At 37.1% G+C, this 7,619-nt stretch overlaps 1 non-coding gene across 1 annotated transcript; it reads right to left on the bottom strand.

Annotated features, from left to right (window-relative positions):
- Positions 1–6,474: 6,474 nt before the first annotated feature.
- TRNAE-UUC (transfer RNA glutamic acid (anticodon UUC)) lies at positions 6,475–6,548 on the bottom strand. The gene has a single exon. It is a non-coding gene; the product is annotated as a tRNA-Glu (tRNA).
- Between the last annotated feature and the right edge of the window lie 1,071 nt (positions 6,549–7,619).

The raw sequence follows: 7,619 nt of genomic DNA, 5'->3' as shown, positions 1-7,619 counted from the left end.
CTGAAGACCTGACAATACGTGGAATGGCTGTGACTACTCCCAATTCACATAATGGCTGGTTGCTTAATCCCATAGTGCTAAGTTATAACCACAAATGGAAATTTAATATGAATAATCGACAGGGGAGTACACATGTGGGAGGAGATGAGCTTTGCCCGTAAATTCTTAACCCAAAGCCACTACCATGTAGAACTTGATGATGAGCCATGTGATTAACAAATGTTAACAAATGTTGAGTTATTTGTGATAATTCCTAATAATGTGGGATGATACAGATATAGCCCACCCATTTTGTATGTATTGGCATAAGGTTAAGGAAGAAGTATGTATTGGATTGAATTCTCTTTTCATATGGTATGATACAGATATAGCCCACCCATTTTGTATGTATTGGCATAAGGTTAAGGAAGAAGTATGTATTGGATTGAATTCTCTTTTCATATGGTAGAAGGAGAATTTGTCCAAGGTTTTAAAAAGTAAGCTCATAGATAGATTAGAATCCACTTGGATGGAGTCACCATTCACAGCTTTGATAAATATCAAAGTCCTCCAACATAATTGATGGGTTGCACCTTGTTTACTTGGCTAATTGGATGCCTATCTCATTTCGTATGCATTGGCCCATGGTCAAGGAGGAGGCCATTTTGGCCCAGTAATCTACATCTTGATTGAATTCAATCTACTTCCTGATTGAATTCTCCTTTCACATGGTAGGAGGAGACTTTTCCCAAGGTTTTAACTTCTTTTCTTACTTTGGCTAAGACCATAGATAGATTAGAATTCACTTGGATGAAGTCACCAATCATATCTTTGATAAATAACAAAGAGTCCCAACACAATTAATGGCTTGCGCATTGTTTCCTTCTTTAATTGGATGCCCCTCAGAAGTGCATTCTTCTCATAGGCTTCAGTTAGAATATTTGAGATTGTGTTTATAATTCCATGTGGTTATGGAATTGCTTTGGATTTCAAAATGTTCGAACTAATCCTCCATTTCCTTGTCCATAACCTCTGTTTCAGTGAAAGATTTGAGTGCGATACAGGTGTTATCACAACAGCCCTTTCACGTTGGCTGCCATAACATTTGAATTGTCCCAAAGTTTGGTTGCAGACCATCTTGTTTCTTGTCAACAGTACTCTGTAGCATAATTATTTTGGGAGGGCATTCCATCGCCTCTTAAAGATGGGATTGTTCTAAAGGTGTCTATATAGGATTTACTTCAGCTTGGAAACATCTCTCTCCAAGAAAGCAACCATCTCACTCGATGGCAAAAGCTAGCAAAATCTAGCAAAAGCAAACCTCCATACTTCTCTTTAGAAACGGCAATAAATAAGTGATGGACCAATTATTCATCCCTTTGGAATAGGGCATATCTGGATGGTCCCTGGATGCACTATTTTTCTCAAATTTTGAGGTAAGGAGTTTATCATGTACCATAGTCCAATTGAATATGTTAACCTTAGGAAGATCGTTGTTCCATGTGCTTTCAGATGGGAGAACCCTGCAACAGGGGGAGCAATAGATGTTGATGAATGTAGCCTTCTTTGACTCTAAAGTCCATTTCTCCCTAGCCTCTTTGGTACTTAGTATTGAGATCCCTAGGCACACATCTACTCAAGCCTGAGAAGAATATAGGAACCAAGGGTCGAAGAATCTTAGGGGGGATTCATTAACTACCATCGTTTCCAGTGACTTGTGCGATCAGAATGCTGTAAGATATGAATCAGATGGGTTAGATTATGTGCTTCCATCCATGCTTCTATTGGAAGCAAATTCCAGATTACTGGATAAAGGGCTATTCCCCATAATACTGTCCTTCCAGATTTGAATTCCCTTCCTATTGCCTCGAATCAATGTACATTTTGATTGGATGATTGGGGTCGCAGTGCTCATAAGGGTCTAGATTTGCGAACCTTTTTATGATTTTCCTGCATTGTATCGGTGCATCTCTTCCTACTCGGAGATATTTCCTCCGGATGACTTTTTCGTACTGGTCTGCTTTATCTATGAATAATATCTAGAGTAGCTTGGCTCCCATGGGCACATTTATAAGTGCAGTGTCTTTAATCCCTAATGGCTAATCCTCGTCCATATTTCGATGCCTCATCATTTTCCAACTAAACAAGTGGAACTTCTCGGTATCGGTCTTCCTTCCTTGCCATGTGAACTTCCGAATTTCCCTACCTATCTACAACATGATGCCCAGTGGTTGAGCACTGGCAAACTGGGAGTGTCGATAGGATTGATTTTATCAAGATTACTCTACCAGCGAGATTTTGCCAGCGTGAACCCCATTGATTAAACTTCATCTTGATATTTTCTACAATGCTTGACTAGAGTCTAGGAGTGAGGGGAAAGGTTGCAACTTGCCAGTGATTATGGACATCCCTAAATATTTAAAAGAAAACCAATTCTTTGAGAAAGGATATTGGAGTATATTCTAGAAATGGCTCGCACTACCTGAGTGCACACATTGCAGCTTAACACGAGACTTTTTTGGTGGTTTATTTCCCCTCTTGAAGGCTTGAAGCCTGATTGAATATGCAAACAATTATTAAAGACGCTGCTCCTATAAGTAGTGTATCATCAGTGAATTGGGAATGATTTAAGTTTTTTTCTCGCCTAACAATCTTTATGGTTGGAAGGTTACTTGAGATCCTTTTTGTTTCAAGCTTCCTGCTCAGAGAATCTACCACGATAATGTATAATAGGGGAGAAAGGGGGCGATCCTGCCTCAACCCAAAGTTCCCTATGGAAAAGGGTCTGGTTTGCCATATTCCAAAGGTGAAATTCATGGGGTGCTGATGGAGGAAGAGACCCAACGAATTAATGTAGAGCTGAAACTGCACTTGGACATTATCTCAAACAAGAGGGAATGTATCACCCTATCAAATACATTAGCCATGTTGAGCTTTATTATCGTTCCTTTTTCCTTGTTCTCCCTAAATGAATGGCTTCTTGAACTAGAACAATATTACACACTATTTGTTGGTTATGTATGAATCCTCCTTGGTTTTCTGATATTAACTTGGGCAGCATATCTTCTCTCAACCTCTTGGCAATGATTTTAGTCAACGTATTCTTGTATGTTTAGTTGCAGGGAGATAGGTCTAAACCTCGAGAAGATGGCTAGATTGGGCTCTTTTGATTTAACAGCTAGGAAGGCTACGTCGGTGCTACCTCCCATTTTAAAGAACTTTTGGACAAACTACCACATTCTTTAAGAGAGGTTTTTATTAAGCTGCAAAAGACTTTGAAAAAGGAGATGGAGAACCCATAAGGTCCAAAGGCCTTGTCAAGCTCAAAAGTCCAGTTGGTTTCGTTAAGCTCACTTTATCTGTTTTTGAACCCAATCTTGAAATGTTTTCTAGCATTACCATTATATCCTCAGGGTTTACTCGCTCGTGCCAGGAGAAGAGGTTGGCAAAGTGGTTCCTGGCTGCATTTTTTAACACCTGGAAATCTAAATTTTTGGATCTATCCTACAATGTGATCTCCTTGACATTATTCCCTTGTGTTCTAGTTCTTGCTTGTTTTTGGAAGAGGGTTAAAATCCTATCTCTAGGTCTGAGCCATAGGCTCCCTGATTTTTAGCCTCCACATCTCTGCATTCCTCGCTTCCTTGTGAATTTTATGTTGGTTCTTGAGCCTGTAAGTGAAATGCTATTTATTCTTTTTCCATTTTTGAATGGATTTCTTTTGGACCCAAGTCTCTTGCGCTTACAAGTCAAATGTTATTTCTTCTATTTCCATTTTTGAGTGCATTTCTTCTAGCCGAGTTTTAAGCACATATTTTCCCTTGCCTAGGCCATGGGATGCCTTCACCCAAAGCTTCAGGGCTGACTTGATCGATTTTACTTTTTGGTCCCAAATGTACGTAGAGAAGCCTATGACCCAAACTTTCTAGGCCTTGACGATTATACCTAAAACCTCTAGATGCTACAACCAGAGGGGTGATATCTAAAGGTAAGAGGACCATAGTCAGGAGAATCTTGGAGATGAATAATTATTGGTTGTGATCTAAAATTATAGAGAAGGTAGTCAGGAGAATCTTGGAGATGAATAATTGTTGGTTGTGATCTAAAATTATAGAGGAGATAGTCAGGAGAATCTTGGAGATGAATAATTACTGGTTGTGATCTAAAATTATAGAGGAGATGATATTGGATTTCATTATGTAACCTTAAAGCATAAGATCCTTGTGCACTAGAAGTCTATCAAATTGAGTACTATGTGTCTAGGGCCCAACTTTCTATTAATCCAAATGAACTTCCCTTTCGAAGACTTGATGTCCATCATATCCCACTTAGCCATGAGATCTTCCATTATTTCCTTAAGAGAATCCTTGACAACGTTGTTTCCTTCTATTTTCGTTACTATTGAGGATCGCATTGAAGTCCATAGCTATAATACTATTCCATGCAAGCTTTACATCCACTTGCAACAATCTCCAACAATTTTTTTGCTCCATATATGCTACAAAAAAAGTGTTTAATTGCTTACTAGTCTTCAGATGAGAGACTTCGGGTAAAATCCAATATGTCCTTATTTATGTGAGATTTTGACTACCATCTCCAGATGGCCCACTTGTTCTTGTTGTCTTGACAAGTCTTCTTGTTGCTGCTTAAGACTTGTCTCTAGTTTGTTGTGTCCCCATCATTTTGTCCTTATCCACTACTACCTCTCTTTTTTCGTTTGCCATGTTTCTTTCTGGCCTTTTGTTACTCTTCCCATCCTTTATTTCTACTTCTTTATCTTCTTCCTCTAATTCCATTTGAGGTTTGTTCTTAAGATCGGTGTCTGAGTGGGGTGGGGTTGACTACTCAAAAACATTGTCGATCTTGTCGAATCTGTTCGAGACCTTGGCTTCCTGCTATAAGGGAGGAAACTCTGCTACTTGGATGGACCAAATGGGGCTCTGGGTTTGAAGTAACTACCACTGCTGAGTGTGAAAAAAGATCCACTAGAGTTTCCACTTTGGTGATTCACTCTCCTCGAAATAAAAGCTCGTATCTATTGTGAAGCACTGGGGGATTCGCATTCCATACTTGAGTCAAAGGATTTAAGACTTTTCAAGGCGTTGGCTAGGGTCATTTCCTTTAGTCAGTGGCTAGGCTCTACAAGATTTATATCAAGTTACTGTTGGAAGGACTTGCTAATGAAGATTGAGGTTTCCCCTGTTAATTTTTAACCAAACCCATTTTCTTCTTGACCATGTGACATTGATCTTTTTGTTGGATCCCAGTTGAGGCGCTTGTTGAGGGATCCTTTTCTTGTAATCTTTAGCAAAATGCTCGTACTCATGTGAAGCTTTACACTTGAAAGGTGCTACTGGTTGTCAGGTTTAATAAAATGGCTATATGAAAGCCCTTTTGCAGGTCTACTTTGACATAGATACAAGCACATACAAACATATTTTACTTTGGTTCTGCTTTGTCTATGCATCTCCCCAAAGCATTACCTATGCTTTTAAGAGAGTCGTCCCACAAACAATACCACGGCAAGTGGGGAAGGCACACCCATATTGAGATTGTTGAGGGCACAATGTTCTTGGAGTTTGATTTTGGAGTGCACCTATTCAAGTGCATCCCCAAAGATCCCAGAAAATATGGGTCATTCCTGAAGTTTAAGTCGTTGTCTTCTTTTATTTCAAACAAGAAGGCATAAAACCCCTAGCCACAGAAGCAGTTAGTCATTTGTCGTCTGATTAGAGTTTACCAATTCTTTTTGGATCAAGATGTCATTTTTCAGGGGACGACCAGATTCCTGTTAAGTGGCTGATTAGACGTCTTACGGCCAAAGCCATGGTGATTTGCATGGAGGAGGATGGGCGAGCTTCACTGGAGGTTGATTTTCAGCTCCCTTGACCAACCATGTTGGCTGCAATTTCACTGGTTTTTTTAGAGTAGAGACTGTAGCTTGGAAAGTCATTGCCCTAATGTTTGGAGGAAGGAGAAGGAGAGAGGCCCTTCCAGAAGTAGGATGCATAGCCAGACATAGTGCTTACCAGTGGTGCATGCTCCCTAATTTTATTTCAAAAATATTTTGAAAAAGGAATTCAGGCAAAGCTTCATGAATTCATAGTTCAAACATTACTACTTAATATTGTGTACAGAACGAACAGAAAATTGGTACGTTTGTGTTTTACCATTGCCATCTAATACACCCCATTTCGAGTGGCTATCACCAGGCCAAGAAACATTAATAATCGATGACGCCGTGCATGCAATCTTTGTCAACAGGGTTTAAAAACAGTAATAATAAAATAGCCGGGAATCCATTCACGAAGGAAAAATGTGACTGAAGTTCTAGTTTGTTTTTAGCCCTTAAATTTGAAGACAAACTAGTACTGACCTCCACATTGCCACAACATAGTAACAATCAATGGTGTTGCGCCCATTTATCCACGTTCTAACCAATTGAGCTCTGCTCAAAAGTTATATTTCTACAATACTCGCAAGTGGAAAAACCTATTCCGTTGCCGGGATTTGAACCCGGGTCGCCTGGGTGAAAACCAGGTATCCTAACCGGACTAGACGACAACGGATGAATAACAGTGAAATAAATTTCATTTCCTAATCAATGAGTAATTCACCCTTAAAAACGTTACTTCAATAACATTTGGACAGAAAAATGGACACTCTATTATCGTGGGAAAGAGTCCAAAGGTTAACATGTACAAATACTCAATATTATGAATGTACTGTATGTTCCTTTTGACATATTCTCTAAGTTTTAAGTTTTTAACTTAAATTTTCATCTCAAATTTAACGTTTATTTTATATTTATAAATAATTTTCCATTAATTTATCTTGTCTTTGATCTTATTGTGCATTTTTTTTTCCAACAGGATGTTCTTTAAAATTTTACCCAGTTTGACTTTTTCTAATAATATGTTTCAATATTTAAAAAATCATATAGGAAATAATCTACTTGTTTCAAACCAGCGAGCGTGGTTCATCTTCAGAACAAGATGAGAAATCAGATCTAGACAATGAAATAAATAGATGTAGAAAAGCTAGCCATTAGAGAACTAGTTTGATTTAATAGTAGAAAATAATAATTAAGGTTTGACCAAGAAGGAGAAACGAAAAACGGTACCAAACTCAATGAATTTTAATTTATAAATAATATTATTAAATTAAATTTTATTGATATTACAAATAAATTCAAATTTTTAATAAAAGTTCTTAAACTAAAAATATACCATTATAAGTAATAATATTATTAAGAATTAGAATTTTAATAAAAATAATATTATAAACAATATAGTTAAGATGGTATTAACCAATTTTATTTTTCAAATAATTAGTAATACTATTACTAATAAATAGTAACAAAAATAATAATATTATAAACATTATTGTTAAATTAGAATTAATAAATTTTATTTTTACAAATATATATATATATATATATATATTAATTAAAAAAAACATAAATACAAATATATCCAAATAAAAATATAATATTAATAAATAATAATAAGGAAAATAAATAATAATAAAAAATTAGGAAGAAAGAGCAGGGATCCAACAACTGTTGATACTCTAGCCATCGTCTCTATTAAGGTTAACAGGCCTCTCTAAATTTATCACTCTTTGTTTTTTTAAATTGC

This window comes from Pinus tabuliformis, chromosome 6 (genome assembly GCF_031772625.1).
Source record: "Pinus tabuliformis cultivar Carrire ecotype Pingquan chromosome 6, CPIR1, whole genome shotgun sequence".
In the NCBI taxonomy this organism is placed as follows: domain Eukaryota; kingdom Viridiplantae; phylum Streptophyta; class Pinopsida; order Pinales; family Pinaceae; genus Pinus; species Pinus tabuliformis.
The sequence above is the reverse complement of the archived record's forward strand: the minus strand, read 5'-3'. Positions and strand labels throughout refer to the sequence as shown.